Source organism: Pelecanus crispus, chromosome Z, assembly GCF_030463565.1.
Source record: "Pelecanus crispus isolate bPelCri1 chromosome Z, bPelCri1.pri, whole genome shotgun sequence".
In the NCBI taxonomy this organism is placed as follows: domain Eukaryota; kingdom Metazoa; phylum Chordata; class Aves; order Pelecaniformes; family Pelecanidae; genus Pelecanus; species Pelecanus crispus.
The window spans coordinates 63,181,650-63,193,673 of NC_134676.1; positions in this window are offsets into that span (position 1 = coordinate 63,181,650).

Sequence of the window (12,024 nt, forward strand, 5' to 3'; positions counted from 1 at the left end):
ATTATGCTAGATTCTGTCCCAAAGCTAATGGAAATTACAGAGTATGGCCTGTATTTGTTCCCAGTAAGGGTACTTGTTCTCAATGGCACTTCAGGCTGCTCTTGTCTGACCTTTTTATCTGTTTAGTGATTTGAGTGGCCTAAAGTCTTTCTAATCCCCATGATCAGTTCCACTCCTGTAAGGACAAATACACTAGGCAGGGATCACAAGAAGGAGCAAAGTTGAAAGAAGGTAAAAACTTGCAGTTAAGACTTGGGTTGTGGAAAAGCAGAATTTTCTTGTGTTGCATGCAAAACTGGAATAGAAAGTTGTAAGTTCTGTTCTCAGATCTGTCACTATCTCTCAGTGCCTATAAATAAATCAGTAATGTATTCCTGAGTTCCTTCATCAGTGAAGCAATGCTCAGTGTGTTACTGTTACCAGGAATTCAAGGGAATTTTTAAAAAATGAGCAAAACAAAGTGGCAGACAAGAAGGGAACATCCTGCTCAATATGCAACTAATACATTGGCACCTAAAGGTTGTGGCCTGCTCTGTGCTGGAGTATCATATTGTGCTAATACTTGTCTTGTTAGAACAGTTTCATTTAGCTCTCACAAAATCTTTCCAGCAGTTGGCCTCCCATAACTGTCAGAATGATTGAGTAATTTGGATGCCTTCCAAGGCTCCTTCTTTTCCCAATAACCTAGATTGTTTCAGATTGAGTGTGTTGTGGAGAAAAACATTTGCCAGGAATTTCTATTACAGGAACTGGTGGAAACATCACTGGACCTGACTCAAACCAGACAAGCATATGGTTTGCTACAAATTTATATTGGCAGCTCTTGATCACCAGTGTTAAATTTCGGCATATTAAGATTCCTGAACAATATTAATGTTTGGCCTTTTGCATTATGGACAGTTAAATAATCTGATGGCAGGTGGTTAAAAGACTGCCATCCCATGCATGTGGGCAGAACATGAAAGAATATTGAAATTTTACACAGACGTAACACGGTGGCCAGCCTCATCTGGTGAATGAGGGAGTTGTCATCCTCATGGTGAGTGAGAGGTGTGAGGAGCGTGGCCATAGGCTCTGACGGGGCTCAGAGGTACAAACAAGTAATTTTTATGTATGATGACTTGAACTAGAAGAGTTATATAAACAAATAGACAGTCTGGGAGGGAAATGACTTCTATCAGCACCATTCTGAGTAAGGCTACATTGCATTTGTTGAAGCCCAGGAACAGAACTTGAATTAATTGAGAGATAAATAGTTTGGGTTACATGGATAGGTAAGAAAAAACATATCCAAAAATATCTGGGAATAATCTGCAGGACTTAGACACAGTCTGTTTTGTGGCCAGGGAGATCAGGGTCATAGATGAGCAGGCAGATGTGGTAGCCATCTGTTAGCAGGTACCAGATGTGGTATTGTTGAAAGAATGTATCTACAAGTAGGACTGGTCTGAAAGTGCTTTGATCAGTAGAAATCAGGTGTTAAAAATCACATCCAGTTCCTAAGCCATCTGCTAAAATGCCTTTCCTTAAGTTCCCAGTCCTTCTTGACACACAAGGTGGAAGGTAGCTCTCCTGCTTCCCCATCTGCTCTGAATGTCCTAGACTTTACAGTAATAGGTTGCTGTTACCCTGCTCATTTCCCGTTTACATCTGGAAATTCTGATGATTAAGACCAGTTCTTGTTGGATATTTGCTCACAGCACTGAATCACCATGCAGCTTCTCCACTTTTAGTACATACAGTCCAGGAGAGCCTCAGGCGCAAAAGTCACTCACTTTGGTTGAGATGTGGTCAGTCTGTTCAGGACCAATTTCTTAGTCTTAAAAAAGTCCAGACATTTTTCCACTGTTGTAAGCATCATCATATTTTAAGAATGATATTTTTATTACACTTTATAGCTATGTGAAGGAATTGGATTACCTTGCAAAAGCTAGTGAATTCAACATTGCTGAGATACTGTCTGAGAAAGAAAAGGAAAATCTGATGTAGGGTATAGTGGAGCTGGAGGGCAGGCATCATCTGTGATACTGAATGTAAAAAACCTACTCACTTGTGAAGCTGATGTTAAAAAGTGACTTATTAATAATAACAGCAGAAGGAAGTCTATAGTGCTTGAACAAGAAAACGTGGTCTCTTTAGCAGCCCACTTTGTGCTTGGATACCTAATCCAAGACCTATCAGTCAATAGGAGATTGCCGTTCATTTCAATAGGAGGTAGCAGCGGGAGGAGAGGTGGGTGCACCTCTCCAGTAGAGGCTCCTAAGATTTATAAACCACTTGAGTTTTATAAAACAACTGTTGAATTTTTTTTTTCTTCATTCTTGTATTCAAGATGCTAACTTTTCCATTTTTTCCTCCCTTTATGGGAGGAAATAAAAATTTCCTTTTTTTTTTACTTTTTGAAATTGAAAGTTGAATTTGGATACAGTCCAGTGGCAGCTTCTGGGGCTGTAGGGAAAAGATGAAGTATCACAAGAGTCAGTTGTGCTGGTAATGACAAGTTTGTGTACTTAGTTTTTAATAATGCTCTGTATGCCATCTGCAATGCGTTAGCTGATTCTTGTTATGTGTTCACAGATTAAAATCTGTTCAGGGTTTGTTTTTAAACTGGAGGAGAGCGTCACTTATTTAAAATCATTGGGTCTTCAAATGAAGGGAACCTCACCAGCTGCAAGGCAGTGAAGATTTGCAGCCATGTTAACTCATACTGTTTTCTGCCTTTATCTTTTTTAGGCTAGAAAACATTTTCAGCAAATCTGCTATCTCATGGTCTTAAATAATTTTTGGTAATTTCACATGGCAAACTATTTGATCCCCGCTGGGAATAAAATTCCATGCTAGCTAATGCTGTTACAAAACGAGTGTGTGCTATATCAGTAATAGCAATGATGTGAGCACTAAGTGTGAGTATTACAGGTTTTCAGGGAGTTAAGCGTGCTTGAGATGCAAAAATGTAAATTCACTGAAGACTGCCAGATTTTAATGATAAACCATATGTGATAAATTGATCAGGAAGCTCTGGATGAGGAAGGGAGAAAAAAGAGCATGTTGATAGTATCTAACTGGTGGTACTCTCCTTACATTGCCAGGAGGCAACAGATATTTTTGACCTACCATTTAATGAGAAAATAAGATACCACGTGAAGATAATTTTGTAACTCACATGTATTCGTCAGTATCCTTCTGCTTTCATCTGCTAGTTGGCATTATGGTTAAAAAACTCTTGGATATATTGTAAGCAGTTTAAGAGCAAGTGGGGGAGACCAGCATGGGGAACATACTCTCAGCCATTGAAAGTTGCCTGAAGCCACTGAGGCCCAAGAAGTTTAGATTTGTTCTGTCATAGTGTCTGTTTTGTTTCCCAAATGAGGTCCCTGGCAAACACTTCTTCCCTACCCCATGGAGCATCACAGCAGTCTCGGTGCCTGTGTCCATCCACAGCCTCTTTGTCCTCACCAAAAAAGCTCTCCTTCCCACTGCAAGGACTAGCTCCCCTCCAAGGTGGCCTCTTGCCCCTTTTCTTTCCCAAGAAGCAGACGTGTCAGTGCTGCCATGGCCCTGTGGGATGCGTGGCGGTGGGGCTGGCCACGTCCCGCTTGCCCTTCTGAGCTGCAGATGCTCCTTCTGGTGTGGCAGCCAGTGGACAGCAGCAGCAAGGGCAGGGCCTGGAAGTGGTTTTCCGTCACTTGCAATGGTCTGTTCCTCCTGCCTCCTCGGCCTGCTTCCAGTTTGTACCTATTCAGTCTGCAGACCAGTAGCTTTCTAAATTAAAATGTAGCCAGCATGGCCCACACAATATATTGCATCACTGCTATGTTGAACTGCAGAGAAAAATAATTGTCTTGTATTGATGTGCTGAATACACCACACTAAATTTGGCATCGTTGCACAGGACTCCTTATTTTCAATAATAAATATAAATGACTCAGCTCCAGAAGCAGCTTTTTGTTTGTCACTTGATTATTCTTTTCATGGAAAAATTGAACCTGCCTGTACTTCAAGTATGTGAACTATGGCTGATTGTTCATAGATGTATTTTAATGAAGTAGACTACTATGAAGTAATTAAATCTTGTCATGGAGAACATCTATCTAACAAATGTACAATAAGTTGTAGAGCTAGTCCCTGGAGCTCTTCTTCACTGAAATTTATAGGAGCTACTGCTGCTGCTGTCCTGTTTAGGGGTTGACAGTGCTTCCATTTTAAAATCAGCATTTTTAAGAATTCAGTATATAAACACAATTGTGGCAGAAAATTGTAATATGTATGGATTACTTAGGCAGAGGGCCTTTTTGTTTTCTTGGCTTCTGAGGTTTTTAAAAAGTATATGCATATCTAATCCTTTGCCCACGTCTTTTTGATCTAAAAAAACATGGTAAAGACTGCTGGTTGTGGGTGACACTTTCTGTAGTCTATAAAAAAATTTGCAGTTCATGTAGCTGCTGTTTTAAACAATCTGCACTTTTTAGGAAGTTGAGGGGGGAGGCTGGATGATCCAGTGGCATGGAACTAAGCCTGTTCCTTTAAAATATGAAAATCACTAGATACTAGATCTAGAATGAGAGCCTGTTTTCCAGGATGAGTATGCAGTGGAAGTAAACTGGAGCAGAAAGGAGGGGAACCTGCCCTATTTTTGGTGTGGTATGTGCCTAATTATGCACCTACAATCAGTCAGAAGGAATTGAAGCACCTGATCACCTGTTCCTGCATTAAAAATTTTAAAGAAGCATTTCTGGGAAGAATGGATCATGACAAAATTAGCTGTGATTACAAAGGAGGGGATCTGATAGTGCAGGTGCACTCTCAGAAAATCCCATAGATTGGGTCATGATCCAAAGTCAAATGAAACAATTCATGTCACTTCAGCAGATTAGTAGAGTCTTCTGTGCTGCCCTGATCAAACGGAAAGCACAGATGCTTATTTACAAGAGCTGGTCATATGAGCCAGTATTTATGAAATTGTGCATGGTCTGTGTGGATACCATCTATATATGTCATTTTGGTGTTAGTCCATGGCAACAAATTCCGCTGATGAGAGTAGGACCAGGCATTCAGTCTCCCATCTCTAATTTGTCACAGGCACATGTCAAATATAGGGTGTTTAAGAATTGCTCTTTCATAGAATCATGGAATTGTTTAGGTTGGAAAAGACCTTTAAGATCATCAAGTCCAACCATTAACCTAACACTACCAAGTCCACCACTAAACCAATTCCAGGGTAGAGTAATAATTAATTTCATGTTTCCTGACTTGGTGCCTGGATTATTTTTTAATGAAAGTAAAACTAGGAATCATTAAGGTTGGAAACGACCTCTAAGATCATCAAGCCAACCATCAACCCAACACCACCATGCCTACTAAACCATGTCCCAAAGTGCCACATCTACACATTTTTTTAACACTTCCAGGGATAGAGACTCTAGCACCTCTCTGGGCAGCTTCTTCCAATGCTTGAGCACTCTTTCCATAAAGAAATTTTTCCTAATTTCCAATCTAAACCTCCCCTGGCGTAGCTTGAGCCCATTTCCTCTCATCCTATCCCTAACTACTTGGGAGAAGAGACCAACACCCACCTCACTACAACCTCCTTTCAGGTAGTTGTAGAGAGCAATAAGGTCTCCCTCAGCCTCCTCTTCTCCAGGCTAAACAACCCCAGTTCCCTCAGCTGCTCCTCATAAGGCCTGTGCTCCAGACCCCTCACCAGCTTCATTGCTCTTCTCTGGACACACTCCAGCACCTCAATGTCCTTCTTGTATTGAGGGGCCCAAAACTGGACACAGTATTCCAGGTGCGGCCTCCCCAGTGCCGAGTACAGGGGGACAATCACCTCCCTGCTCCTGCTGGCCACACTATTCCTGAAACAAGCCAGGATGCTGTTGGCCTTCTTGGCCACCTGGGCACACTGCTGGCTCATGTTCAGCCAGCTGTCAACCAGCACCCCCGGGTGCTTTTCGGCCAAGCAGCTTCCCAGCCACTCTTCCCCAAGCCTGTAGCGTTGCATGGGATTGTTGTGTCCCAAGTGCAGGACCCTGCACTTAGACTTTTTGAACCTCACACAACTGGCCTGGGCCAAACGATCCAATCTGTCCAGATCCCTCTGCAGGACCTTCCTACCATCAAGCAGATCAACAGTCCCGCCCAACTTGGTGTTGTCTGCAAACTTACTGAGGGTGCACTCAATCCCCTCATCCAGGTCGTTGATAAAGACATTAAACAAGACTGGCCCCAAAACTGAGCCCTGGGGAACACCACTTGTGACCAGCCGCCAACTGGATTTAACTCCATTCCTAACAACATTCTGGGCTCGGCCACCCAGCCAGGTTTTTACCCAGCTAAGAGTTGACCTGCCTAAGCCATAAGCTGCCAGCTTCTCTAGGAGAATGCTGTGGGAGGTGGTGTCAAAGGCTTTACTAAAGTCCAGGTAAATGACATCCACAGCCTTTTCCTCACCCACTAGGCAGGTTACCAGGTCATAGAAGGAGATCAGTCTGGTCAAGCAGGACCTGCCTTTCATGAGCCCATGCTGGCTGGGCCTGATCCCCTGGTTGACCTGCACATGCCTGTTGAGTGTACTCAGAATGAACCGCTCCATAATCTTCCCTGGCACCGAGGTCAGTCTGACAGGCCTGTAGTTCCCCCAATCCTCTTTGTGGCCCTTCTTGTAGATGGCCGTCACATTGGCAAGCCTCCAGTCATTTGGGACCTCCCCTGTTAACCAGGACTGCTGACAGATGATGGAAAGTGGCTTGGCAATCTCCTCTGCCAACTCCCTCAGTACTCTCGGGTGGATCCCATCCGGCCCCATAGACTTGTGAGCATCCAGGTGGCATAGCAGGTCATTAACTGCTTCCTCCTAGATTATGGGGGCTTTATTCAGCTCTCCATCCCTGTCTTCCAGCTCAGGGGGCTGAAAACCCTGGGGATAACTGGTCTGGCTATTAAATACTGAGGCAAAGAAGGCATTAAGTACCTCAGCCTTTTCCTCATCCTTGGTGGCAGTGTTCCCCCCTACACCCAATAAAGGATGGAGATTCTCCTTGGCTCTCTTTTTGTTGTTAATGTATTTGTAAACCATTTTTTATTATGTCTTACAACAGTGGCCAGATTGAGTTCTAGCTGGGCTTCCTTTCTAATTTTCTCCCTGCATGACCTAACAAGATCCCTGTACTCTTCCTGAGTTGCCCGCCCCTTCTTCCAAAGGTGGTAAACTCTCCTTTTTCCCCTGAGTCCCAGCAAAAGCTCCCTGTTCAGCCAGTCTGGTCGTGTTCCCCACCGGTTCATCATATGGCACATGGGGACAGCCCGCTCCTGCACCTTTAATACTTCCTTCTTGAAGAAGGCCCAGCCTTCCTGGACAACTTTGCCCTTCAGGACTGCCTCCCAAGGGACTCTTCCTACCAGTGTCCTGAACAGGCCAAAGTCTGCCCTCCGGAAGTCCATGGTAGTGATTTTGTTGACCCCCTCCTTTCTTCACCAAGAACTGAGAATGCTATCATAGTATGGTTGTTAAGCCCAAGACACCCTCCAACCATGACATCTCCCACCAGTTCCTTCTCTGTTTGTAAGCAGCAGGTCAAGCGAGGCACCTCCCCTGGTAGGCTCACTTAGCAGCTGTGTCAGGAAGTTATCTTCCACACACTCCAGGAACCCTCTAGACTGCTCCCTCTCTGCTGTGTTGTATTTCCAGCAGATGTCTGGTAAGTTGAAGTCCCCCATGAGAACAAGGGCTAGCGATTGTGAGACTTCTGCCAGCCATTTATAGAATGCTTCATCTACCTCTTCATTCTGGTTGGGTGGTCTGTAACAGACTGCCAGCAGGACGTCTGCCTTGTTGGCCTTCCCCCTCATCCATAAGCACTTGACCTTATCATCATGATCATTGAGGTCTATACAATCAAAACACTCCCTAACATACAGAGCCCCCCCTCACCTCTCCTTCCTTGCCTATCCCTTCTGAAGAGCTTATAGCCATCCAGTGCAGCACTGTGGTCATGAGACTAATCCCACCATGTTTCTGTGATGGTCACTAAGTCATAGCTATCCCGCAGCACAATGGCAGTGACTCCTGTTTGTTGCCCATGCTGTGTGCATTGGTGTAGATGCACTTGAGCTGGGCTATCGATTTCACCCCCAGCATCGGCATACCACCCTTAAGTTCCTCTCTAGTGAGCCTGGTTATATCCCCTCCCCCCTTTGAACATACTTTAAAGCCCTCTCAATGAGTCCCGCCAACTCCTGAGTGAGAATCCTTTTGCCCCTTGGAGACAGCTGAACTCCATCTGTCACCAGCAGGCCTGGTGTTGTGCAAACCTCCCTATAATCAAAAAACCCCCCAAAATTCCACCAATGGCACCAGCCTCTGACCCACACATTAATTTTCCTGTTCCTTTTGGTATTCTTCCCTGCACTGATGGGATTGAGGAAAACACTACCTGTACTCTTGATCCTTCAACCAATCACCCCAGTGCCCTGAAGACCCTTTCGATCACTTTAGGACTTCTCTCTGCAACCTCATCACTGCCAACCTGCATAACCAACAGCAGGTAATAACCAGAGGGCCGTACCGGACCAGGGAGTTTCCTAGTAACGCCTCTAACCCGGGCCCCAGGGAGGCAGCACACTTCCCTGTGGGATGGGTCTGGACGGCCTATTGGTCCCTCTGTTCCCCACAGGAGGGAATCGCCTATGACAATTACCCTCCTTTTTTCTTAACTGGGCCAATCGTAATGCGTGGGGCTGACTGACTCGACCTAGGCAACCCCCTGGATGGACCTTCACCTACATCCTCATTTACCTGGCCCTTAAGTTCCAGAGCCCCATATCTGTTGTGTAAGGGCAACTGGGAAGGTGAGGGAGGCTGGGAGGGGATTCGCCTGCCGCCCTGGGCAGGGACCTGTCCCTATTTCCCTCTGTCCCTTAGGTCCCCTCCTTCTGCTTTGTTCTGTTCTGCATTGCTAGTGTGGCTGTCACAACTTCATTCTGCTTTTCTCTTCTCATTTGCAGCCCTTGGCACTGTCTTTTTCTAGACGCGTCAGTGTAGTAGAAAATCTGTATTTCTGCTGAGGGAGTGATTCTTGGGTTCAGTTAGAGAAAAAGAGAAGTTTTTTGCTCTGAACATCTATCACCAGTCTAGTATCAGTGGTACAACCTGTATCCTTAGAATCATAGAATCATTTAGGTTGGAAAAGACCTTTAAGTTGATCTAGTCCAACCATTAACCATCCTTGAAAATACATATGTCATGGTGCATGGAATTCTAGAGGAAAAGTGCTTCCTTATGTGGTCTTAAAATAAGAGCTGACCTTTTTTTTTAATTGAGAACAAAGTTTGGGTTGAAATTGTTGGGTTTTGCCAAGATCTAATAACAAAGTTAGAGTTCTGCAGAAGGGTGTCATTCTAGGTGTATAAACGGGTATGTTGCTCTACAACAATACTATGTTTCTTGACCAAGTTGCTGAGGATTTACCAGTATGACAATAGTACAACAGGAAGATTAGATTCTTTAAGAGAAGCTGATCATAAACACAGCATGCACTTTTAAAACTGTCTTAGATTTTCTTACCGGCACGATCCACGTATATTTAGAATAAAGACAATCTTACATGTCTTTCTCAGTGATCTATTATTCTTCAGACCTAGCTTCATTGCTTTGTTTTAAACATTTTACACACATCACAGTGACTTTCATAGGAAAATTCTGGTTTGGGTAGGTTAGATAGAAGAAACCTAGATGTAAGTTTGGACGTTTGAGGAAAGCGTCCTATATAGAATTGAGTGAATTCCTGTAAAGCCAAGGATACCCTGAATTTCAGTATTCTATTTGCTTAGCTTTCTTCTCTGACAACAGGGTGACTGATGTGACCTCCAAGTTAACTTAATTTTATTAGTTTTCTAGAATCCCTATTCCTGTTGTTTATATGCAGTTAGTCAAAATGCAGGCTGGGTATTGAAGAAACCACTTTTGATGAAAAAGCTGCACACAGTACGTAAAGGCATAGATATTAGGAATAGTTATATTGGCAGTTCCACTGTCTTCATTACTGTGCCTGAAAATGGTAAGTATGACTTGGCCAACTCTTGCACTTACATCTTGCTTTTATTTGCCATTAGCACCTTTTTAACTAGAAAATTGTTTTCTCTGGTGGAGCATCAGAACCCACATGAGGCTATTGAAGATTAGTACAAGGAGAAATATACAATTTAGATGTGGACTTCTGAGAGCAAACACTGTCAGTGGTGTTAGTGGATCTGCCTGTAAAAAATTCAAGATGTGGCTCAGAGATATTGTACAGTTTTAGGGGCAGAGGAAGTCTAAGTAACAGATCAAGATATAGATGACCTGTGTAGTTTCCAAAGTATTAAATAAGTCTCCTACTTAATAACTGTAGGTCTATTGAGAAAAATATTTGGGCATTTAGTATTTATGGTGATGCGACAGCACCCACTTTACTCAGTCCTTCTCATGACAAGGTGCGAAGCTAGCTGTGTTGCCCTTAAACTCTAAATGTCATCACTCCTGGAAAACCTTCATATCTTCACAGCATTTACACTCAAGTTTCTTTTTATTACTTCCACTTGTTTGAATGTGGCAGTGGCTGACGCAGGCTTTCTTGGTCTCTCTTCTCATGACCTACTAAACAGCTTTCCCACTGACATCCCAACAAGGAAGAATTACCCAAGAAAATGGCTGCAAGTGCTATCCAAAAGCATGTTCTGTTTTGCCATGTTAAGCTGCATGACTCCAAAAGATGTAAAAAGCCATAGCCAAGATAAATGTACCAAACAGATGGTTCTTCACTTTCCCATCTTTTAAGCTCTACATTGCTGGGAACAAAGTTTCTTTTTGTTGTCTGTGCTGCTGCTGCTTGTCTGTCATAGAACTTTTTTAACCAACACCTTCTCCACAGAAAAAAAAAAAAAAGCCTTCGTAGGAACCTAGTGTATTCGTTGAGTTAAACTCAGTAAATAATTCTGTATGAAAAAAAATGCTGGAAACAATCAAGTGTTTTGTGCAGGTACTTTCAAAGTTAAACATTTTGCTTCAAAATTAACTTTTGTTGTTACAAAAGTTCTATTGAAAAAGATAACGAGAACTGAGTCAAATGAAGTATTTTGATTACTTGAAATAAGTCATTTGCATTTTACCACAAGACCCAAAAATAATGATTTTAAGTTGCCTTGAATAAATTTGCGTGGGATTTGGCCAACCAACCACGAAGTCTCTTGCAGAGTGAGTCTCAGACAAAGAGCAAACACACACACTGTCTTCACTCTGGTGAAGAGCGAAGAGACTCTTTTGTTTTCTCTCATTTCAGATGAAAGCACTTCTTTCCAGATGCAGTCAGCAAAACAATGAGCTCTGCTATTCCTCAGCTCACTTTAGATAGCTCACATTTCCTTCCCCGTATCAGTTAAGATGCTTATCTACATAACTGCCGACATTTCATGTCTTCTACAACTCCTAGAGAAATGTGAAAGCGGCAAGTAAAATGGAAGCAGTCTTGTGTGATTATTTTCTAGAAACTTTGTGTAGAAAAAGACAAGATTAGCTGGTTAGCAGATAGATATAACAGTGTCAGTGCACTTCTCATCTGGTGTTGCAAAAGAACCATCATCCTTTTCCAAATCAGTTGTACAACTGCTGACACTGGAAGGGAACTGGTGACAATGTTAAACTTCCTGCAAGGTGGCTGGCGAAATATTTCTTTCACTTACACCTGCTAATGTGCTTAGAGTTCATTGGCATTGCATAAACACAAGTAAACCCAACATTAGTTTCTGGTGTAATATTAAATGATACAAATAATTGTTTAACCCTTAACAAGACAAAAAAAGTATGAAAAGCCTCTATCTAGGAGACAGAAGGCAAGAAACATTGAGAAACATGTAGAAAGAATAGCTTGCAGAGCGCTTAATATTTTGGTTTGTTTGCTTCCATACACTGCTTACTGATTTTAATATTGCCTTCCTACACAGGAAGCAGGAGGAATTGTTTTCTAAGTACAAAAGTTTTTTGTACACCTA